Source organism: Mirounga angustirostris, unplaced genomic scaffold, assembly GCF_029215605.1.
Source record: "Mirounga angustirostris isolate CCGP_5_RB_7025 unplaced genomic scaffold, mMirAng1.0.hap1 SCAF_12, whole genome shotgun sequence".
In the NCBI taxonomy this organism is placed as follows: domain Eukaryota; kingdom Metazoa; phylum Chordata; class Mammalia; order Carnivora; family Phocidae; genus Mirounga; species Mirounga angustirostris.
In genome coordinates, this window is record NW_026991720.1 from 86,515,490 (window position 1) to 86,540,577 (window position 25,088).

Below are 25,088 nucleotides of genomic sequence, written 5' to 3' on the forward strand. Positions count from 1 at the left end.
AAATGAAAATAGCCACTTATCTGAGAGTAAATTATGTATCTTATGGTTTTTGGTGCTATAGTAAATGGAATCTTTTCTCCAATTTCTCTTTCTACAGTTGCATTGTTAGTGTATAAGAAAGCAACTGATTTCTGTGCATTGATTTTGTATCCTGCCACATTACTGAATTGCTGTACGAGTTCTAGTAATTCAGGGGTGGAGTCTTTTGGGATCAAATGAGAGTAAATGTTCAGGACACATGTACAATATTAAGTTGGGCCATATGAAATTACTATTTTTGTAGGTCAAAAATGGTCAAATATTTGTAATTTCCTCTTTTTGCCTTATATTTTATTTGATTTCTCTACTACTGTGTAGGAAATCCATCTTCTGCTTTATGGATTGAGATACGATTTACCTTTAGGCTTTATAATACATTTTAATGAAAAAATTCTCATTTTCAACTAAGTTGATTTATTTTGATGTTGTATTTCCCTGCTCAAGTCATGTGGATAACTTCCACTATCATTAATATGGTACAAATATTGCAAAGGAAAAGGGCATCCTTGAGTTCTTTTTCAGTAAAATAATTTATTGGACTCACCGATTTAACCAGTAGACTTTTTTGTCTTCTCCTGAGTAGTATTGAATAGTGAAAAAGACAGGGAAATTCTTTTCCTTCCTTTGCTTTTCTTCACTATATGGTTTATTCATTCTTGTCTGCAGTGCCAGAGTTAGAAATAACCGTAGCCAAATTTCAAGGTCTCACCCTGTAGCAGGTTCATCTCGTTCCTTGGCAGGCACAGACCGCGCTTTATATGATGACTCTATAATTACCCAGTTTTGGTAAACACACATTATTTAGCCAGTACAGCAAAATGGCTCCTTCAGAGCCATTACATTGCAGTTCATCAAGTAAATAGTGATTTAGCCATTTTCACGAAAAATGTGTGTGATTTTGTTAATAGCCTGTCAATCCACAGCATTCAGCTAATTCCTATCACTCCGTATGAATATTTGGAGCCTTTGTGGAAATCGTTACTGTATCATCTGAGAACTGTACAATGGCCTATTTCAGTGCAAAAATCACTTAGCATGATTGATTTTATAGATGTATCTATTATGAACAGTCTCTCCGTGTTAGAGATACCAGGACACAGCACCGGGGCTATTAATGTGAATTGCTTTGCTAGAAAAGAAAATGGCTTGATTGCTTTTAAAGAATAAAAAGAAATGATTTTATAATGTTTAGGCCCTGGCAAGATTTTTACTTGATCATTTAAATCTGGAGTCATTTTTTTTTTTTTTAAGATTTTATTTATTTGACAGAGAGAGACAGCGAGAGCAGGAACACAAGCAGGGGGAGTGGGAGAGGGAGAAGCAGGCTCCCCGCCGAGCAGGGAGCCCGATGCGGGACTCGATCCCGGGACTCCGGGATCATGACCTGAGCCGAAGGCAGACGCTTAACGACTGAGCCACCCAGGCGCCCAAATCTGGAGTCATTTAATGACAGAATGATCAAAGCCATTTGGGAAGATATCCTGTAGTGTTTATTGTTGCTGTCTCCAAGCAGGTGCGCACCGGTGAGCCTGAGCATTAATACTCGGAGAGTCAGTGTCACAAAGATGCCTTTCAGGTTAAAATTAAGATGACATCTTTACATCTCTTTGGAAAGGATTGATTTCCTTCAGGATAAAATCACGGTGTGGGGCTTTTGGTATACCTTCCTGAGGGACAAACACCAAGAAGTAGACTTCAGAACTCAAAGACAGAATTCCATGGAGACACTGGCGAGGAACCCGTGCTCATTTCTTTTTGTAGGGATGCGTCACGCAAGGGTTTCTAACAAAGCAATGCACTAGGATGTAGACAGAGTTCCTACCCACTGTAATGATTTTTTTTTTTTCCTGAAAGACAAAAATAGCTGCCTTGCCACACGGTGCTGCTGGGCCCTGAAGGAAAATGTCATGCTGTTTCTTGCTTCTTTCCCTGATGGCACGATATGTATATTGAGTACAGGTGCGACAATCTAAGTATATTTAGCAAATCTCTGCAAGGCACAGAAGTGGGAAATTAGAATGGACTTCAGATTGGAATCCCACAAACCACATCAGGCTGTGGTGCATTTGGTAACTCTATGAGGACAGGGCAAAGAAGAAAATCTTGATTGCTCCTCCCACGTGAATTAGCAGCAGTTCTTATTTCAGGGTGTCTTTTCAGCCTTAGTTGGAGGGTTTGCCTTAATCCATTTATGTTCCTGTGAAAATTCTTTCAGTCCATCTTGCTAATCCATGTGTGATTTAATCAGGGCAGAAAACAGAGTTTGAGGACAAAGGGCATTTCTCCATGGTGCTCTCTCGTCATCCCCTGCACAGTATACCTTCTCTCTCCAACTAGCAACTCTAGGCTGTCTTCCCTAAGAATGGTGAAATGTTACTACCGATTTCTCTCTTGTATGACCACCATTGTTTGATAATCAGGAGTTTCTTCCTGGATTCTCTTGGCTGGTGACACAGGAAGAGGACAGTTCCTTCACAGTTCAACTGCTTCCCTCAGCTCGTACAACATTCTGGTTTTGTTTTCACATTTTAATCCCTCATTTTAATGGATATATTCAGGGAAAAGGGCACAAAGAAAACCCCTTTTTGATGGTTACGATATGGCAATTCTCCTTCTGTGCCTACCCCCCGCCCAAAACATCTGTGGTCTAATGAGTTTGCCTGAGGACTTTTCAGGAAGAAGAATCTCTTGAACCTACCAGAGAAATCTAGAAAGTAGGGAAGGGCAGAGAAAAAAAGAAGCTTTGCTATGGAACTTGGCATCAAAAGTGCCGTCCTTAGCAATAAAAGACTCCTCTCTCCTGACTTCTGAATTTTATTTTTTTTAATTTTTTTATTTTTTGTAGTTTTTAATTTTATTATGTTAGTCACCATACAATACATCATTAGTTTTTGATGTAGTGATCCATGATCCATTGTTTTCGTATAACACCCAGTGCTCCATGCAGAACATGCCCTCCTTAATACCCATCACCCGGCTAACCAATCCCCCCACACCCCTCCCCTCTAGAACCCTGTTTGTTTCTCAGGTCCATAGTCTCTCATGGTTCATCTCTCCCTCCAGTTCCCCCCCTCCATTTTTCCCTTCCTTCTCCTAATGTCCTCCATGTTATTCCTTATGGTCCACAAATAAGTGAAACCATATTATAATTGACTTTCTCTGCTTGACTTATTTCGCTTAGCATAATCTCCTCCAGTCCCATCCATGTTGATGTAAAAGTTGGGTATTCATCTTTTCTGATGGCTGAGTAATATTCCGTTGTATATATGGACCACATTTTCTTTATCCATTCATCTGTTGAAGGGCATCTTGGCTCTTTCCACAATTTGGCTATTGTGGACATTGCTGCTATGAACATTGGGGTGCATATGGCCCTTCTTTTCACTACATCTGTGTCTTTGGGGTAAATACCCAGTAGTGTAATTGCTGGGTCATAGGGTAGCTCTATTTTTAAATTTTTGAGGCACCTCCACACTGTTTTCCAAAGTGGCTGTACCAACTTGCATTCCCACCAACAGTGTAAGAGGGTTCCCCTTTCTCCACAACCTCTCCAACATTTGTTGTTTCTTTCCCTGTCCATTTTGGCCATTCTAACTGGTGTAAGGTGGTATCTCAGTGTGGTTTTGATTTGGATTTCCCTGATGGCTAATGATGATGAACATGTTTTCATGTGTCCGTTAGCCATTTGTATGTCTTCTTCAGAGAAATGTCTGTTCATCTCTTCTGCCCACTTTTTGACTTGATTATTTGTTTTTTGGGTGTTGAGTTTGAGGAGTTCTTTATAGATTTTGGATACCAGCCCTTTATCTGTAGTGTCATTTGCAAATATCTTCTCCCATTCTGTGGGTTGCCTCTTTGTTTTGTTGACTGTTTCCTTTGCTGTGCAGAAGCTTTTTATCTTGATGAAGTCTCAAAAGTTCATTTTTGCTTTTGTTTCACTAGCTTTTGGAGATGTATCTTGAAAGAAGTTGCTGTGGCTGATGTCAAAGAGGTTACTGCCTATGTTCTCCTCTAGGATTTTGATGGATTCCTGTCTCACATTGAGGTCTTTCATCCACTTTGAGTTTATCTTTGTGAGTGGTGTTAGAGAATGGTCGAGTTTCATTCTTCTGCATGTGGCTGTCCAATTTTCCCAGCACCATTATTGAAGAGACTTTTTTCCATTGCATGTTTTTCCCTGCTTTGTCAAAGATTATTTGACCATAGAGTTGAGTCTACATATAGAGTCTATATGTCTGTTTTTGTGCCACTACCATGCTGTCTTGGTGATCACTGATTTGTAATATAGCTTGAAATCGGGCAACGTGATGCCCCCAGCTTTGTTTTTCTTTTTCAACATTTCCTTGGCAATTTGGGGTCTTTTCTGATTCCATGCAAATTTTAGGATTGTTTGTTCCAGCACTTTGAAAAATGTCATTGGAATTTTGATCAGGATGGCATTGAAGGTATAGATTGCTCTGGGTAGCATAGACATTTTAACAATGTTTATTCTTCCGATCCATGAGCATGGAATATTTTTCCATCTTTTTGTGTCTTCTTCAGTTTCTTTCATGAGTGTTCTGTAGTTCCTAGAGTATAGATCCTTTACGTCTTTGGTTAGGTTTATTCTGAGGTATCTTACGGTTTTTGGTGCTATTGTAAATGGAATCGTTTCTTTAATTTCTCTTTCTACAGTTGCGTTGTTAGTGTATAAGAAAGCAACTGATTTCTGTGCATTGATTTTGTATCCTGCCACATTACTGAATTGCTGTATGAGTTCTAGTAATTTGGGGGTGGAGTCTTTTGGGTTTTCCACATAAAGTATCATGTCGTCTGCGAAAAGAGAGAGTTTGACTTCTTCTTTGCCAATTTGAATACCTTTTATTTCTTTTTGTTGTCTGATTGCTGTTGCTAGGACTTCTAGTACTATGTTGAACAACAGTGGCGAGAGTGGGCACCCTTGACGTGTTCCTGATCTTAAGGAAAAGGCTCTCAGCTTTTCCCCATTGAGGATGATATTCGCTGTGGGTTTTTCATAGATGGATTTTATGAGCTTGAGGAATGTTCCCTCTATCCCTATACTCTGAAGAGTTTTAATCAGGAAGGGATGTTGTATTTTGTCAAATGCTTTTTGTGCATCAATTGAGAGGACCATATGGTTCTTCTCCCTCTTCTTATTAATGTGTTCTATCACATTGATTGATTTGCGAATGTTGAACCACCCTTGCATCCCGGGGATAAATCCCACTTGGTCATGATGGATGATCCTTTTAATATATTGTTGGATCCTATTAGCTAGGATTTTGTTGAGGATTTTGGGATCCATATTCATCAGGGATATTGGTCTGAAATTCTCCTTTTTGATGGGGTCTTTGCCTGGTTTGGGGATTAAGGTAATGCTGGCCTCATAGAATGAGTTTGGAAGTTTTCCTTCTGTTTCTATTTTTTGAAACAGCTTCAGGAGAATAGGTATTATTTCTTCTTTGAATGTTTGGTAGAATTCCCCAGGGGATCCATCAGGCCCTGGACTCTTGTTTTTTGAGAAGTTTTTGATCACTGCTTCAATCTCGTTACTGGTTATTGGCCTATTCAGGTTGTCAATTTCTTCCTGTTTCAGTCTTGGCAGCTTATAGGTTTCCAGGAAGGCTCCATTTCATCCAGGTTGCTCAGTTTATTGGCATATAGTTGTTGATAATAATTTCTAATAATTGTTTTTATTTCCTTGGTGTTAGTCGTGATCTCTCCCCTTTCATTCATAATTTTATTAATTTGAGTCCTTTCTCTCTTCTTTTGGATAAGTCTGGCCAGTTATTAATATATTAATCTTATTAATTCTTTCAAAGAATCAACTTCTAGTTTTGTTGATCTGATCTACTGTGCTTCTGGTTTCTAATTCATTGATTTCTGCTCTAATTTTAATTATTTCTCTTCTAATGCGTGGCTTAGGTGTCGTTTGTTGCTTTTTCTCTAGTTCTTTAAGGTGTAGAGTTAGTTGGTGAATTCGGGATTTTTCTATTTTTTTGAGGGAGGCTTGGATGGCTATGTATTTCCCCCTTAGGACCGCCTTTGCAGTATCCCATAGGTTTTGGACCAATGTGTTTCGTTCTCATTGATTTCCATGAATTGTTTAAGTTCTTCTTTGATTTCCTGGTTGACCCAAACATTCTTGAGCAGAGTGGTCTTTAGCTTCCAAGTGTTTGAATTTCTGCCAATTTTTTTCTTGTGATTGAGTTCCAGTTTTAAAGCATTGTGGTCTGAGAATATGCAGGGAATAATCTCAATCTTTTGGTATTGGTTGAGACCTGATTTGTGACCCAGTATATGGTCTATTCTGGAGAAAGTTCCATGTGTGCTTGAGAAGAATGAGTATTCTGTTGTTTTAGGGTGGAATGTTCTGTAAATATCTCTGAGGTCCATCTGGTCCAATGTATCATTCAAAGCTCCTGTTTCCTTGTTGATTTTCTGCTTAGATGATCTGTCCATTGCTGAGAGTGGAGTATTGAGGTCTCCTACAATTAACGTATTGTTATCAATATGACTCTTTATTTTGGTTAACAGTTGGCTTATGTAGATGGCTGCTCCCAAGTTGGGGGCATAGATATTTACAATTGTTAGATCTTCTTGTTGGATAGACCCTTTAAGAATGATATAGTGTCCTTCTGTGTCTCTTATTACAGACTTTAGTTTAAAATCTAATTTGTCTGATATAAGAATTGCTACCCCAGTTTTCTTTTGAGGTCTGCTGGCATGGAAGATGGATCTCCATCCCTTCACTTTCAGTCTGGTTGTATCTTTAGGTTCAAAATGAGTCTCTTGTAGACAGCATATGGATGGGTCCTGTCTTTTTATCCAATCTGCAACCCTGTGCCCTTTTATGGGAGCGTTTAGGCCATTCACGTTGAGAGTGATTATTGAAAGATATGAATTGTCATCATGTTGCCTGTGAAGACGTTGTTTTTATAGATTGTCCCTGTAAATTTCTGTTGTAGATCACTCTTGGGGTCTTTCTCCTTTTATAGAACCCCCCTTAATATTTCTTGCAGGGCTGGCTTAGTGGTCACATATTTTTTCAGTTTCTGCCGCTCGTGGAAGCTCTGCATCTCTCCATCCATTCTAAATGAAAGCCTTGCTGGATAAAGTATTCTTGGCTGCATGTTCTTCTCATTTAGTACTCTGAATATGTCTCGCCAGGCCTTTCTGGCTTGCCGGGTCTCTGTGGATAGGTCTGACGTTATTCTGATGTTCCTCCCTCTGTACGTAAGGAATCTCTTCCCCCTTACTGCCCTTAAGATGGTTTCCTTGGTTCTAAGATTTGCAAGTTTTACTAGTATATGCCGGGTGTTGGCCTGTTTTCCTTGATCTTAGGAGGGGTCCTCTCTGCCTCTAGGACTCGAATGTTTGTTTCATTCCCCAGATTAGGGAAGTTCTCAGCTATGATTTGCTCAAATACATCTCTAGCCCTCTCTCTCTCTCCACTCCCTCCGGGATTCCAATTATTCTGACATTGGAACGCCTCATGGTATCACTTATTTCTCTGATTCTATTTTCATGGATTCTGAGTTGTTTTTCCCTGGCCTCCTCTTTTCCCTTTTTATCTATTATACTGTCTTCCAGATCGCTTATTCTCTCTTCTGTCTCAGTTACCCTAGCTGTTAGATTATCTAGATTGGATTGGATCTCATTGATAGCATTTTTAAGTTCTGCCAATTCACCTTTTATTTCTGCCCTTAGAGACTCTATGTTGCCATTAATTGATTTCTCCATTCTAGCCATTGTCTTCACAATTGCTAGCCTGAATTCCATCTCTGACATCTTGGTTATGTCTGCATCCATTTGTAAATCTGCAGCATAAGTCATAATCTCTGAGTCTTTTCTGTTTTGGGGGCTCCTCCTCCTAGTCTTTCTGTTGATGGGTGTTTGAGGGAATGTATAGAGTCGAAATTATTGACCAGAACCCAAGCAATATGCACCTGTTTCCTTGGAACCTTAGGGTTGCTGGCCTCTTGTTTTCCCAGCCTGTCTTCTGGGGGAGGGGCCTGCCGTGCTGTTACTCAGGCAACCCTGTTTGGGCGGAGTTGCCCTGCGCCCCTGTGGCAGGGGATGGGCTCAGTGGGAATCAGTCTTTGGGGCTTTTGTTCTCTGGCACCTTTCCCTTGCTGCTTTCCATGTCTCTTCCGCGAGTCAGAGCAGAAGAGACCGTTTTCCAACCCTCTGCCTCAGAGCAGAGAGACCTCAGTCTGTTCTTCAGTGAGCTCTCCAGGCCACACTGTCTCCGTTTCTGTCCGTGCTGCTATAAACTGCAGTGTCCTGGGTTGTGCGCCCCTCCGCAGAGCTCCCAGTCCTGCCTCCAGGTCGGGGCACGTCTCTGCCCTTTGTGCTTCTAAAACCGCCAGCCGCTCCCAGTTCGCGTGCACGCGACTCCGCCGCTTGGGGTTTCCACCCCCAGGGGTTGTAGTTCACCGGCAGGACCCTGGCGCACCGGGTTTCTGTCTTGGAGGCCGCAGTTCACGTGCGCATGACCACACCGCACTGGTTTTCCACCCTGGGGGGCTGTCCTAAAGTCCTTTCCCCGCCGCTACCGGTCTGCGAGTCTGTGCCCCGTCCGCAGCATGCAAGGCTGTCACTCACCGGCGGTGTAGGATCCCCACGTCCAGGCACCCTCCCGCCGCTGTTTATCCTCCGATATCTGCCTGCAGGATCACGGCTCCCCGCTTTGTACCTCAAAACCAACTGCCTGCGATATTCTGTTTGTAGAGATCCAGATCTTCTTACATCTCAGGCTGGTTTCGCGGGTGCTCAGGGTGGTCTGGTAGTTATCCAGCTCAATTCCGGGGACCAGTTGAAATAGGGTCCCTTACTCCTCCGCCATCTTTCCCCTCCCCTCCTGACTTCTGATTTTTAAACAGTGCCTTTTAAAAAGTAGTGCTAGGAAGTGAAGTTACCCTTCTAAATAGGGACAAAAAGACACAGAATGGTGGTCTGTGCTCTGTGTCTGCCTCATGACTTGACCTTTAATGTCTTTTTCCCATTCCGCAGTGAGCTCTTATCAACTTACTCTCTGTGAAGAGACTTCACTGAAGAGACAAGGCAGCTTGGAAATGAATGGATAAGTCTCCTATAAAAACTCTTTTCTAACTCTTCCCTCTACCCTTCGATCCAGGGGGTTCCTCAGAGGTGGGAAGCTCATAGGTGGACCAGCGCCCTGAGCAAGGAGCCCATAGCTCCTCCTAAAAATCCAGTGGGGCTAGGACCAGAGAGAACAGAAACTGTAATTGGAATTAGAGACCTAGATTTTGCTTTTCTGGGTATCATGAATGTAATGACTAATTTGTTTCTTCATGGAGAGTGTCAGAGAGTATTAACAGAAATGAGGGGACACCACTCATACAGATCACTACTTCCAAAATGTTTTCCTGGTGATGAGATCGCAAGCCTGGAAAGTGAACTTGGCTGCCATGTTCAAAGTTAAGACAACTGAAGGAATTGGAATCAGTAAGGCAAGCCAATCAATTACAAATTGATTAAGCATATCTAATCCGCAAACTAGTAGGGTATCAGGGAAGGAAGAATGCCTTGATGTTAGTGATGCAGAGTTTTTTTCTGTTTTCTAGTGCAATAGTTTTTTTCTGATTTTAAAAGTAATATATATGAAAACAATATAGAAAAATTATGAAAAAAGTAAAAATTGGTAAGCATCCAGTACACAGATAATAGCTGTTAACATTTTGGTAAAAACATCTTTCTACACTTAAATATATATGATAAAATTGTTTTTATAGCATGTATTTTTTATTTTTTTATTTTATTTTTTAAAGATTTTATTATTTTTTTGAGAGAGAAAGAGAGCATGAGCAAGGGACGAGGGAGAAGCAGACTCCCCACTGAGCAGGGACGCTGACATGGGGCTCAATCCCAGGACTCTAGGATCATGACCCAAGCCAAAGGCAGCCACTTAACTGACTGAGCCATCCAGGAGCTCCATCGAGTATGTATTTTTTAAAGGATTTTATTTATGGGTGGTGCAAGATGGCAGAGGAGTAGGAGACCTGGATTTCGTCTCCTCTCAGGAATTCAGCTGGACAGGGATCAAACCATTCTGAACACCTACAAACTCAACAGGGATCAAAGAAAAGAAGAATAACAACTCTCTGAACAGAAAAGCGACCACTTTCTGGAAGGTAGGACGTGCAGAGAAGTGAATCTGAGGCGATATTCGGGAGGATAGACGGCGGGAGAGGGGCCTCCATCGGCCGCTTCTGGCAAGTGATAGAGCCAAGGAGCACAAAATCGGAACTTTTAGAAGTCGGCTCCGCTGAGGGACATCGCTCCGGTGGCTAAGCAGGGGGTGGAATCCTCGTAGGACAGTGTGGTCTCAGGACCCTCGGGGTCACAGAAAGACCAGGGGTGCCTGAGTGCGGCAGAGCTCCCAGGTTTCAGAGCGTGGAAGCCGGCTGCAGAGACAGAGCCGAGGCGCGGGCTCTCAGCTTGGGGCTGCCATAAACCGTGATCCGCGGCACAGTCGGGCCACTGCTCCTCCAGCAGGGACCCAAAAGTGGCAGATCCGGGGAGACTCCCTTTTCTCCCCCGGGAGGAGCGGCGCCGGAGCGCACCGCAGGTATCTGCAGGGTTTGGAGACTCCACAGGGGGTTGGGTGCCAGAGATAGAAACGCGCGGTCACAGGCTGGGTGAGCACGGAGTGCGGCCGGAGACCGGGGAGACGGGAGTGAGTGACTGCTTTTCTCTGGGGATGCACTGAGGAGCGGGGCCCCGAGTTCTCAACCTCTCCGAGGCGGAGATTGGGAGGCCGCCATTTTCACTCTCTGCCTCCAAAGTTGTACGGAAAGCTTGCAGGGAACAAAAGCTCTGGAGAGCAAACCCGAGCAGATTACTTAGCCCGGACCAGCAAGGGTGGGGCAATTCCGCCTCCAGCAAAGACATTTGGGAACCATGGCAACAGGCCCCTCCCCCAGAAGATCAGCGAGAACAGCCAGCCAAGACCAAGTTTACTGATCAATGAGAACCGCAGAACTCCAGCACTAGGGGAATACTGCACATAGAATCCACAGCTTTTTTACCGTCATTCTGTAATCTTTCAAAGTTAATTTTTTTTAACTGTCTTTTTTTTTTTTTGAATTTTTCTTTTTCCCTTTTTCAACCAACATCTTATCAATCCCTTTTTTAAAAAATATTTTTATTTTTCATTTTTAGAGTCATATTCTATCCCTTCATAGTAGTTACCCTTATTTTTGGCATATATATATATATAGGTTGTTCTCTCTTTAAAATTTTGAGATATTTTCTTCTAACAGATCAAAATATACCCTAAATCTCGAGTGTATGGTTTTTTTCTACTCCCCTGCCTGATCACATTCTCTCCTTTTTCTTTCTTTTTTTTTTAATCCTCTTCTTTCTTTTTTCAAACAACTTCCTGTCAATTCCTTTTATAAAATTTTTTATAATTTCCATCTTGACAGTATATTCCATCCCTTCATCATATCAACCCTTATTTTTGTACATATATAAGTTTTTCTTTCTTTAACATTTTGGGAGGCACTTTCTTCTAACAGACCAAAATACACCCAAAATCTAGTGTGTGGCACTGATTTATATACCAGCCTGATCATATTTGATCATATTCTGTTTCTTTTGTTTTGTTCTGTTTTTGTTTGTTTTTATCTTTATCTTTATCTTTTTCTTTTCTTTTTTTTTTTCTTTTTCCTTTTTTCTCTCTTTCCCTTTCTTTTCCCACTGCTTCAGGTCTTTTCTGATTTGTTTAGAGTATATTTTCTGGGGACGTTGTCACCCTGTTAGCATTTTGTTCTCTCATTCATCTATTCTCCTCTGGACAAAATGACAAGATGGAAAAAATCACCTCAACAAAAAGAACAAGAGGTAGTACTGACTGCCAGGGACCTACTCAATACGGACATTAGTACAATGTCGGATCTAGAGTTCAGAATCATCACTTTAAAGATACTAGCTGGGCTTGAAAAAAATATGGAAGTTATTAGAGAAACCCTTTCTGGAGAAGTAAAAGAACTAAAATCTAACCAAGTCAAAATCAAAAAGGCTATTAATGAGGTGCAATCAAATATGGGGGCGCTAACTGCTAGGATAAATGAGGCAGAAGAGAGAATCAGTGATATAGAAGACTAAATGATGGAAAATAAAGGAGCTGAGAAAAAGAGAGATAAACAACTACTGGATCATGAGGGCAGAATTCGAGAGATAAGCGATATCATAAGACGAAACAACATTAGAATAATTGGGATCCCAGAAGAAGAAGAAAGACAGAGAGGGGCAGAAGGTATAATGGAGCATATTATAGCAGAGAACTTCCCTAATTTGGGGAAGGAAACAGGCATCAAAATCCAGGAAGCACAGAGAATGCTTCTCAAAATCAATAAAAATAGGTCAACACCCCGACATCTAACAGTAAAACTTATGAGTCTCAGAGATAAAGAGAAAATCCTGAAAGCAGCTCTGGAGAAGAGATATGTAACCTACAATGGTAGAAACATTAGATTGGCAACAGACCTATCCACAGAGACCTGGCAGGCCAGAAAGGACTGGCAGGATATATTCAGAGCACTAAATGAGAAAAATATGCAGCCAAGAATACTCAATCCAGCTAGGCTGTCATTGAAAATAGAAGGAGAGATAAAAAGCTTCCAGGACAAACAAAAACTAAAGGAATTTGCAAACACGAAACCAGCCCTACAAGAAATCTTGAAAGGGGTCCTCTAAGCAAAGAGAGACCCTAAAAGCAACATAGACCAGAAAGGAACACAGGCAATAGATAGTAACAGTCACCTTACAGGCAATACAATGGCACTAAATTTCTATCTTTCAATAGTTACCCTGAATGTAAATGGGCTAAATGCCCCAATCAAAAGACACAGGCTATCAGATTGGATTAAAAAACAAGACCCATCGATATGCTGTCTGCAAGAGACTCATTTTAGACCCAAAGACACCCCCAGATTGAAAGTGAGGGGGTGGAAAACCATTTACCATGCTAATGGACACCAAAAGAAAGCTGGTGTGGGAATCCTAGTATCAGACAAATTAGATTTTATTTATTTATTTATTTTTTTAAAGATTTTATTTATTTATTTGACAGAGAGAGACACAGTGAGAGAGGGAACACAATCAGGGGAGAGGGAGAAGCAGGCTCCCCACCGAGCAGGGAGACCTATGTGGGGCTTGATCCCAGGACCCTGGGATCATGACCTGAGCTGAAGGCAGACGCTTAACATCTGAGCCACTCAGGCGCCCCACAAATTAGATTTTAAACCAAAAACTGTAATAAGAGATGAGGAAGGACACTATATCCTACTTAAAGGATCTATCCAACAAGAAGATCTAACAATTGTAAATATCTATGCCCCTAACATGGGAGCAGCCAATTATATAAGGCAATTAATAACAAAAGCAAAGAAACAGATTGACAACAATACAATAATAGTGGGGGACTTTAACACCCCCCCTCACTGAAATGGACAGATCATCTAAGCAAAAGATCAACAAGGAAATAAAGGCTTTAAATGACACACTGAACCAAATGGACTTCACAGACATATTCAGAACATTCCATCCCAAAGCAACGGAATACACATTCTTCTCTAGTGCCCATGGAACATTCTCCAGAATTGATCACATCCTAGGTCATAAATCAGGTCTCAACAGTACCAAAAGATTGGGATCATTCCCTGCCTATTTTCAGACCACAATGCTATGAAACTAGAACTCAATCACAAGAGGAAAGTCAGAAAGAACTCAAATACATGGAGGCTAAAGAGCATCCTACTAAAGAACGAATGGGTCGACCAGGAAATTAAAGAAGAATTAAAAAAATTCATGGAGAAAAATGAAAATGAAAACACAACTGTTCAAAATCTTTGGGATGCAGCAAAGGCAGTCCTAAGAGGAAAGTATATAGCAATACAAGCCTTCCTCAAGAAACAAGAAAGGTCTCAAGTACACAACCTAACCCTACACCTAAAGGAGCTGGAGAAAGAACAGCAAAGAAAGCCTAAACCCAGCAGGAGAAGAGAAATAATAAAGATCAGAGCAGAAATCAATGAAATAGAAACTAAAAGAACAGTAGAACAGATCAACGAAACTAGGAGCTGGTTCTTTGAAAGAATTAACAAGATTGATATACCCCAGGCCAGACTTATCAAAAAGAAAAGAGAAATGACCCAAATCAACAAAATCATGAATGAAAGAGGAGAGATCACAACCAACACCAAAGAAATACAAACAATTATAAGAACATATTATGAGCAACTCTACGCCAACAAATTAGATAACCTGGAAGAAATGGATGCATTCCTAGAGATGATTCAACTACCAAAACTGAAAGAGGAAGAAATAGAAAACCTGAACAGACCTATAACCACTAAGGAAATTGAAGCAGTCATCAAAAATCTCCCAACAAACAAAAGCCCAGAGCCAGATGGCTTCCCAGGGGAATTCTACCAAACATTTCAAGAAGAATTAATACCTATTCTTCTGAAACTGTTCCAAAAAATAGAAATGGAAGGAAAACTTCCAAACTCATTTTATGAGGCCAGCATTACCTTGATCCCAAAACCAGACAAAGACCCCATCAAAAAGGAGAATTACAGACCAATATCCCTGATGAACATGGATGCAAAAATTCTCACCAAAATGCCATCAACTTTTTTCACAGAACTGGAACAAATAATCTTAAATCTTAAAATTTGTATGGAACCAGAAAAGACCCCAAATAGCCAAAGGAATGTTGAAAAAGAAAAGTTGAAACTGGTGCCATCACAATTCCGGACTTCCAGCTCTATTACAAAGCTGTCATCATCAAGACAGTATGGTACTGGCACAAAAACCGACACATAGATCAATGGAACTGAATAGAGAGCCCAGAAATGGACCCTCAACTCTATGATCAACCAATCTTCAACAAAGCAGGAAAGAATGTCCAATGGAAAAAAGACAGTCTCTTCAACAAATGGTGTTGGGAAAACTGGATAGCCACATGCAGAACAATGAAACTGGACCATTTCCTTACACCACACACAAAAATAGACTCCAAATGGTTGAAAGACCTCAATGTGCAACAGGAGTCCATCAAAATCCTAAAGGAGAACACAGGCAGCAACCTCTTTGACTTCAGCCACAGCAACTTCTTCCTAGAAACATCGCCAAAGGCAAGGGAAGCAAGGGCATAAATGAACTATTGGGACTTCATCAAGATAAAAAGCTTTTGCACAGCAAAAGAAACAGTCAACAAAACCAAAAGACAACCGACAGAATGGGAGAAGATATTTGCAAATGACATATCAGATAAAGGGCTAGTATCCAAAATCTATAAAGAACTTATCAAACTCAACACCCAAAGAACAAAGAATCCAGTCAAGAAATGGGCAGAAGACATGAACAGACATTTTTCCAAAGAAGACATCCAAATGGCCAACAGACACATGAAAAAGTGCTCAACATCGCTCGGCATCAGGGAAATCCAAATCAAAACCTCAATGAGATACCACCTCACACCAGTCAGAAAGGCTAAAATTAACAAGTCAGGAAATGACAGATGTTGGCGGGGATGCGGAGAAAGGGGAACCCTCCTACACTGTTGGTGGGAATGCAAGCTGGTGCAGCCACTCTGGAAAACAGTATGGAGGTTCCTCAAAAAGTTGAAAATAGAGCTACCATACGATCCAGCAATTGCACTACTGGGTATTTACCCCAAAGATACAAGTGTAGGGATCCGAATGGGTACGTGCACCCCAATGTTTATAGCAGCAATGTCCACAATAGCCAAACTGTGGAAAGAGCCAAGATGTCCATCGACAGATGAATGGATAAAGAAGAAGTGGTATATATATATATACAATGGAATATTATGCAGCCATGAAAAGGAATGAGATCTTGCCATTTGCAACGACGTGCATGGAACTGGAGGGTATTATGTTGAGTGAAATAAGTCAAACAGAGAAAGACATGTATCATATGACCTCACTGATATGAGGAATCCTTAATCTCAGGAAACAAACTGAGGGTTGCTGGAGTGGGGGGTGGGGTGGGATGGATGGGCTGACTGGGTGATAGACACTGGGGAGGGTGTGTGCTCTGGTAAGTGCTGTGAATTGTGCAAGACTGTTGAATCTCAGATCTGTACCTCTGAAACAAATAATGCAATATATGTTAAGAAAAAAAAAAGAAGAAGAAGAAGAAGGTAGCGGGAGGGGAAGAATGAAGGGGGGGAAATCAGAGGGGTAGATGAACCATGAGAGACGATGGACTCTGAAAAACAAACAGGGTTCTAGAGGGGAAGGGGGTGGGAGGATGGCTTAGCCTGGTGATGGGTATTAAAGAGGGCACGTTCTGCATGGAGCACTGGGTGTTATGCACAAATAATGAATCATGGAACACTACATCTAAAACTAATGATGTAATGTGTGGGGATTAACATAACAATAAAACTTTTTAAAATGATTTTATTTATTTATTTTTGAGAGAGAGCACACGTGTGCGTGCACACATGGGTGGAGGGGCAAAGGGAGAGGGTGAACAAGAATCTCAAACAGACTCCATGCTGAGTGTGGAGCCCAATTTGGGGCTTGATCTCACGACCCTGAGATCATGACCTGAGCCAAAATCAAGAGTCTGACACTTAATGGACTGAGCAACCCAGGTGCCCCTAGTGTATGTATTTTATCTTTAAAATATTTTATTGTTTTGGCAAAAATAACACATGTTCATTGTTTAACATTTTCAAATAATATAGTCAAGTACAAAAAAATAAAGAAGAAAATTCCCCAAAATTATCTCCCAGTAATAGCTACTGCTAACATTTTGGTATTCTTTCCTAAGGAGCATGTCTCTCTGCATGCATAGGTATGGATTGATTTATGTGACTTTTATATGAAGGGCATCTGTTTATTTACTCAAAACAGGGCATGGGTACTTTTCAAATCAGACATCAGTTTTAATGGCTACATTGTATCTCATTCTGTGGATGAATTTTATCTTATCATTGTTTTATTGATGGACATTGAAGTTGGTTAGAGTTTTCACACAGTGGTACAGTAACATTCTTGTACCTGGAACTTTTGTTCACTTGTTCAAATTATTTCATAAGGGTCAATTCCTAGAAGTGTAGTTTCTAGGTCAGTGCCTATTTTGAAGACATTTTATAGCTAATGATAAACTGGTATTTTATAGTTTCAGTTTACATTTCTTTGTTTACTGGATGGACTTAGCCTTTTCATATATTAATTATCCATTTGCATGTTTTTCTTTTATTTATATTTTATTGATATTTTGCTTATCCTTTTATTTGTATCTTTTTTGTGAATTGTCTATTTTGTACCTTTTGATTTGTAAAAGTTCTTTAAAAAAGTGGATATTAACCCTGCGTATGTATTTCAAAATACTTCTCCAGTTTGTAATCTATCTTAAAAACTTAATTAATAATGCCTTTACAGTTGGCTGGTTCTTGATCTGCGACTTGCTTGTGAACCAGAAAAAATGCACTGGATTGGTTTAACAGGCAAGGAAGACTTTATTCAAGACTATTGCAATAGCGCAGAGATTGAATTCACTGAAACAGAAGGTGGTGTTTTTAAGCACTTGAATGAGCTAGTGGAAAAGTACTGGAGGATTTGTAGCCTGGGGGAGTGCGGTCAATGCAGTTTAGGCTCTCTGTGTTTGCTGATCAGTAATTATTGAAATTAGGCTCCTATCCTCCCCCAGAAAATGGGAGATGGGGTGCTTACATTTCAAAGGGATGGCTCCCAGGTCCTTGAGAAAGATATAACTGGATCATAGAAGACTTACATCTCAAAGGGGCAGAGAAAGAATTTTACAAGTTTTCTAAAGTAAATGTTCTAGGAAGAGGGAGGTTTAAGGGTGTTTAATCAGGAAGAAATCTGTCTAACATTTAGTCAAGCTGAAGGGAATGTTAAGACTGTCTTGCTCACTGGGGAATGGTAATATCCTTCTCAGGAATAGGGAAGGTAATCAAAGAGAGAGATGAGGGAGAGATGAATAGGTCTGACTTTTCCATATACTGGTTGAGGTACTTCTCAGGCAGAAGCTAGGATTGGAATTCATGTCCTGTATTTATAAAAATAAAAGGAACATGGTGGGGGCATCAGTGGGACCATAGGTAACCCCTTGTTTGTCTCCCTGAAACCCTCCTTCAAGGTCAAGTTGTGGTAAATTAAGCAGGCAGTCAGAATAAATGTTTTAAGATTGGTCTTCACCTGTGAGAAATGAGAATTATTACTGGGTACTCAGAACTGGGACTCTGCTATTTCCTACTTGAGTTACTGCGTCCTTACTTGTCACAAATTATAGCTGGAAAGGGTATCTAGAGGTCGTATCCATAATATTAAGGAAGAGCAAGAGCCTTTAGACATGGAGGCCTGGGTTCTAATCACAGCTCTATTATTTATTAGTACCCTGTAGACAAGTAACCTCTGTAAGGCTCAGTGTCTTTTCCTGTAAGATAGGGTTAATAACTCTATTCAAGATCATTGGGATAGTTCATTGAGATCACGTATGCAAAATGCCTGGTCCATATCTCTTCCATAGAATGAAGTCAATTAATTTTTGTTTCCTTCCCTATCATATGGCTTCCCCAACCCATAAATGCCATTCTCATTTTGATTAAAAGACATGAAGAGTGTAATTGCCTGTCTGATTCTTTAATTCCTGTATTGCCCATCTATAAAGTTACAAATTACTTGGAAATCCCATCCTTTGATTTCATGGTTCAGTCTATCATGTATGAATTCTGAATGGAACAGAAACAAGAATGTTACCTGCTTCTTCCATCTTGTTTTATTAGCTGTGACCAATTAACTGATGTCCTCATCTTGCAACTGTCGTTTTGCCTCAGAGCCTTCTCAGTGTTTTTCCTTTCTAGTTTCATTTAATCTTGATTCATGAACTAGGTGTGGATTGCAACTTTTCACTTCATCACCAATATCAACATTGACTTGTAAGCAGCCTGGTTTGCCAAAAATGGATCTTGTGATTTAAAAATGCACATTAATTAGCATTTTGCATTTAATGAGTTATTGGTGATGAGGCAAATTAATCGAGTCACAAAAAGCTTATCCCAGGTCTATAATGTGCAAATTAGTTGATTCACAATTAACTGAAGACCAGAAATTTTAAGAAATTTGGACAATACATAGCAGGCGCTTAAGAAAACAGAATCTAGGGCACCTGGGTGGCTCAGTTGGTTAAGCGACTGCCTTCAGCTCAGGTCATGATCCCGGAGTCCCGGGATCGAGTCCCGCATCGGGCTCCCTGCTTGGCAGGGAGTCTGCTTCTCCCTCTGACCCTCCTCCCTCTCATGCTCTCTGTCTCAAATAAATAAATAAAATCTTTAAAAAAAAAAAAAGAAAACAGAATCTAAAGCTTGAACCATAAAAAGAGAGGGACTTAATGGGGCGCCTGGGTGGCTCAGTTGGTTGGGCGACTGCCTTCGGCTTGGGTCATGATCCCGGAGTCCCAGGATCAAGTCCCGCATCGGGCTCCCTGCTCGGCAGGGAGTCCGCTTCTCCCTCTGACCCTCCTCCCTCTCATGCTCTCTGTCTCTCATTCTCTCTCTCTCAAATAAATAAATAAAATCTTTAAAAAAAAAAAAAGAGGGACTTAGACTTTGCATTCTATATATGTAATAGTTACTTCTCTTAAACGGCTTATGACAAAGTATATTCCTTATGAAACTGTGCAAATATTTTGTAAGAAAAATATTCAAGAAGTCAGAGCAATCTCTAGTTTCATAAATCATGGCATGTAATTACACAGCGGTAATTATTTTATATCGTAAGTCAATTCAGTTAGTTGATTATGAAATTTTTTGTTGTTGCTTCTTTCTGTTATCTCACACAGCATGGAGCACCTAAGTGTCTGCAACACTCTTGTCATCTGTACTTATTGATCTGATCAGGGAGTCAGTTGTCAGGGAGTTGACTATTATAGTTGTGCACATATAGACGAAAAGTGTCTTTTGCAGTTTTATGCGCTCCATGAATAAGAAAAGAGTAATATATGTACCTATGCATATATATACCTACACCTATTTCATTTATAAAGCTGCATTTTATACAGTCTGATGCCTTATGTGTTTGAAGTTCAAAAATTATGATGCAGTAGTTAACTCCAGATGAAGTTATTAAGAAGCTCTCAGGGGGCACCTGGGTGGCTCAGGTGGTTAAGCGTCCGGCTCTTGATCTCAGCTCAGGTCTTGATCTCAGGGTCATGAGTTCAAGCCCCACGCTGGGCTCTGCGCTGGGCATGAAGCCTACTTAAAAAAAGTTTGTAAACAAACAAACAAAACAACAAAAAGCTCTCAGAAGAGCTTTCATTTACCCAAAAGATTGAAGAGTGGACAGGGGAAGTGCACAGACAGAGGACTAATGTTGTGCACCTTTTTAAAAAAAATGATATTTAAGAAATTGAAACAGTGAAAAGATACATTATGTAAGTGTATTCAGATTGTAATTTCAAAAAAACCCAAAAAGTCCCAATATATAAAAACTAAGTTAGGAGATGTTGCCAAAGACCTGGTAGGAAATGTCCAATGGCTTCACCTTATAGCTTTAAATATTTTAGGATTGTCATCGGCTTTCATCCCCAACTCATTTTTGTTTTTTGTTGTTGTTGTTGTTTTTTGTTTAAAGATTTTATTTATTTATTTGATAGAGAGAGACACAGCGAGAGAGGGAACACAAGCAGGGGGAGTGGGAGAGAGAGAACAGGCTTCCCGCGGGGCAGGGAGCCCAATGCAGGGCTCGATCCCAGGACCCTCAGATCATGACCTGAGCTGAAGGCAGATGCTTAATGACGGAGCCACCCAGGCGCCCCCCCCCCCCAGCTCATTTTTGAAAGGGTCTCTCTTCTATTTTTTTTTTCAAACCTCATGCACTACTGTTGCCACTTTGCTCTCAGCTGTCCTGTGTTCCGCTCCATCCCAGGGCTCTCAGACTGTATTTCTCAATCCCATTTTCAGTGGCCTTTTCCCTGGAGTCTGCTAATGAAAGGCACTGGTAGGAGGAGGTGAGGTAGGGAGAGGGGAGCATCCTGGTTTGGGAGCATTTCTAGGAGTGCAACAGAGGGCACAGCATTGTGGGCTCTGGCGATGAGGGTGGCTCGGCGGGGCGGGGGTCCGGATTGCAGGGCTTTCCCCAGCAGGTGCCCACAACCTACTGCGCCAGGCAGCCCTGGCCTCCGAGTGTTTCTGTTCCTTCACCCAGGACCACAGTGGTTTCCTACAGCTACTACTAATCTTTGAGTTACTTGACCTTGTTGACTTTGCCTTCTTAAATGCTTCCAACACCTGTGTAAACAACTAATTCCTCTATTAAATTTCTTCTTTTTGCAATATCTAGAGTGGTTCCTGTTTTCCATTCAGTTCCTCATGCAATGTGTTCAATCCTACCTTTAGGTACCACTTGTTGCTTGTTAATGTGTCCAAATCCTAGTACGATAATGCACCCTGAGTTTTACCTGAAGTAACAGATTTAAGTGGAAATGAAATTGCAGCATTAGACTTCGTTGTGAGTGTTCTTCACAAAAACCCGTATAACAAGATGGGGTGGACAGAAATATTGCTCTGAGGAGATCAAAATTCATGGTGCAAACGCCACCATTGACCACCCAAGGAATATTTTATTAATGTTTTACCACGGACAATGTGGAAGGCAGGAAGTTATGGGGACCAGGGTATTTTTGCAGCTGGTTCTACCCATCTTGTATGTAGCTGCATCACACCTGCCCCAAGCTATTGTCTTGAAAACTGGCAAAAGGAGAAGGGTCTCATTCGTGACTGGCACCGGAGAGGAAATAAGTAGCTAGGTGGCTATATACTTGTCTTTTTGTTCCAGGATTAATAATGAGATCTAACATTGGAGCAAGGTATCCTCCTTTTTGTATCTGATTTTCCAGGAGAGTGTTAACCTTAATTTAAAAAAAGAATCTATCTTTATTGCTTAAACAGTTTTACAAAAAAAAAACAACGTAACACCTTTACTCAGCAACAATTTACATATCTGAACATTTACATCTCTTTATTGCTATTAAGAGTGTGCAAGAAACAAACAAAACCCTGATATTGTTGAAAGGTGTCGTTATGTTTCTGATTTCAGTCTTCTAAAAATGTGGTGATAGAAGACCTGCTAGAAGTTAGGGATACATTTGAATAGAAAGGACTGCAGAAGCTCATCACATACACTTTTTTTTTTTTTAAGACAATACATAACATCTTTGCCCTTCCCCAGCAGAGCAGAAAATACCAACACTGGAAGCAAGAGAAATAAGTAGACTGTGTTACCGTGCTTCAGACAACTGTGTGTATATCTGAGTCCATTCAGGCTGTCATAACAACATACCAGACACTACGTGGCTTATAAACAACAGAAATCACTTCTCACAGTTGGTGCGGCGGGGAAGGCCAGATCAAGGCACTGGCAGATTTTGAGTTTGGGGAGGGCTGGCTTTCTGATTCAGAGACAGCATCTTCTCATCCTCACATGGCAGAAGGGTTGAGGGAGCTCGAGGGCGTCTTTTTAATGAGAGCCTAAACCCATTCATGAGGGTTTAGCCCTCATAATCTGATCACCTCCCAAAGGCCCTCACCTCCTTATACCATCACATTGGGGGTTAGTATTTCAACATATGAATTATTATTCTATAGCATTATACTAATGCTACTACTAAAAATATCGAGGTAATCTGGGAATAATCTGCTTTTCCACTGCTAAAAAGTGACCTTTTTTTTTTCCCCAAATCCTATAGCATTGAGTTAAGTCCGCATGTTGTTGTCAGCCCTTTTCGGCGCAGCCCTGCCAATATTTCTATCAGTTCTACCCAGCTGAAGGAAACTGGCTTTTATGTCACTTGTTTTTTGTTGGGCCAAGACTTTATGGATAAGTGGAACTGGGTGTTTGACCTAGCCATAATCCCTGCCTACGGGTTAAAAGGGATTTTTATCTGGAATTAAAATCTTCGGATGAGAGTCCGTGATACCGTGTTGCAGGACTCCACGTTTCCCAACAGCATAGCATTTGCCCGGAATCAGCATCTAATTTTGGTTCCTGTTTTCATTGTTTCATTTCTCAAGAATCACACTTCTGATGCTTTCCTTTATTTCTATCTCTCTCCCTCTAAAGTGCTCACCACTGCTAGGATAAACTCATCCCAACGATTTTCCAGTGTTCAGCTCCTTTATTAACATCAGTTTCCTCTCTAGCTTCTTCATCTTGGGGTCCTTCCTTCCCAACATTCGCTCTAGAACCAAATAGTTTTCATTTTTGTATTTGCATCTATGAAGTCCAAAAGTTAGTCATAAGTCAGGGCAAGGGCCACGACTTTAGTTTTTTATTCTTGGGTGGTATCATACGGTTCACTTAGAAGTGGGAGGGGAGGTATTCCTCGTGCTCCCTATCTTGTGTGGCTAGTGTGGCAGTGAGACAAGAGTCATGGGATGCGGTGGGGGTGGAGTGGGGAGTTACAGAAAGGTCCTAGGACTGGGGGAGGGGCAGAAAACTTTGGCTTAACTCACATCTCTGCAAATCAGTCACATGGCATCTTCCTGAGTGTCAGTTTCTTAAACTGTAAAACAGGAGTAATAATATACTTTTTCACAAAAGTGTATCGGGAGCGAATGAGATATGATATGTAAATACAGCTCATACACTGTGACATGCAATATAGTGTAGGTTATACAGGCCTATCTCTGTTTAAGAAGAAAGTGGCAAATTGACTAAGGGGGATTAATCTGTTTCATTATCCCTGCATTGGATTGTGTTGCACGATGAACAGGCTATCTTCTGTGATTTGGCAAACTGTGTATGGATGCATAGCCAATTTAATAACATTTCCTGGGTTGGTTTCTCCTCATCCAATCACGAAATTAGATACGTTTGGATGGGACCATATTTGAGAACCGGAAGATTGAAAACATGAATTTGCTTTGAGCAGATTATCAATTTGGACGTTAAGTCATTTGTTTCTTTTCTTTTTTTTTTTTTTTTTTAAAGATTTTTATTTATTTGCGAGAGAGAGAATGAGAGACAGAGAGCATGAGAGGGAGGAGGGTCAGAGGGAGAAGCAGACTCCCTGCCGAGCAGAGAGCCCGATGCGGGACTCGATCCCGGGACTCCAGGATCATGACCTGAGCCGAAGGCAGTTGCTTAACCAACTGAGCCACCCAGGCGCCCCATTTGTTTATTTTCTTTATTCCTCCACCTCGTTCTGCTCTGCCTTCTCCTCCTTCTCTTTATCTTTCTCTCTCCCATCCCTCCTTCTCTCTCTCTCTCTCCCCGTTCCTCTTTTCTCTCCCTCCCCTCCCCCCATGTCTCTTCTCCATATCGTTTACCAAGTCTTTCACCTGTAGGCTGACTCATGGATTTCCTTCCTGTTCAGTGTTTTTCCTTCCCATAACATTAGCAGTAGCAGGCAGGTCTTTCTCCAGTTCTCACCCAGGAAAGATGGATCTGTCAGTTTTCAGTGCATTCAAGGTGTTTTAAAAAGAAGGATTTGATAGAAAGAATTAGAGGTTCACAAAATTATTGAAAGGGCTGGAGGAGCAGAAATCATCTGGACTATTGATTTCAAGGTTTAACTACCTTAACTGCAGCCTAGAGGTTGGGCAGCTGCTAGAGCCCTCCCCGTCCTCTGTTTTGCTTTAATTGCCTTTGTACCCTGGAAGTTGGTGACTGCACACCAGAATATGAAATCCAGCTCTTGAGGTCGTAGGTACCTATCTTGCCAGCCAGAACTCACATGAGCAGTGAGCTCTCATTGGCAGAATGTATACCACCTCCAGAACCCTAGCTGCTACAAAACCTAGAAATGCGCTTTTTAAGTTCCCATCCTCTGCAGGAGTGGGGTGAGAATGAAAACTATTGCCAATGGCTTCAGCTCGAGAAACTGGCTGGCTTACATTGGCAGGTCATTCATTCTAAAGTTGTCAGAAACAAAAGGGCGGAAATAAGGGCTTTCAGTTATAGAAAACCAAGAAAATGGATGCATCACTTGCGCCCTTGTGAGGAAGAGCAAAGACA

The 25,088-nt window shown here is 41.1% G+C and overlaps 1 protein-coding gene across 1 annotated transcript in view; it reads left to right on the plus strand.

Annotated features, from left to right (window-relative positions):
• Nucleotides 1–25,088, plus strand: part of LHFPL3 (LHFPL tetraspan subfamily member 3) — a 412,245-nt gene that overhangs the window by 126,043 nt on the left and 261,114 nt on the right. The gene's annotated exons all lie outside the window — the stretch shown is intronic.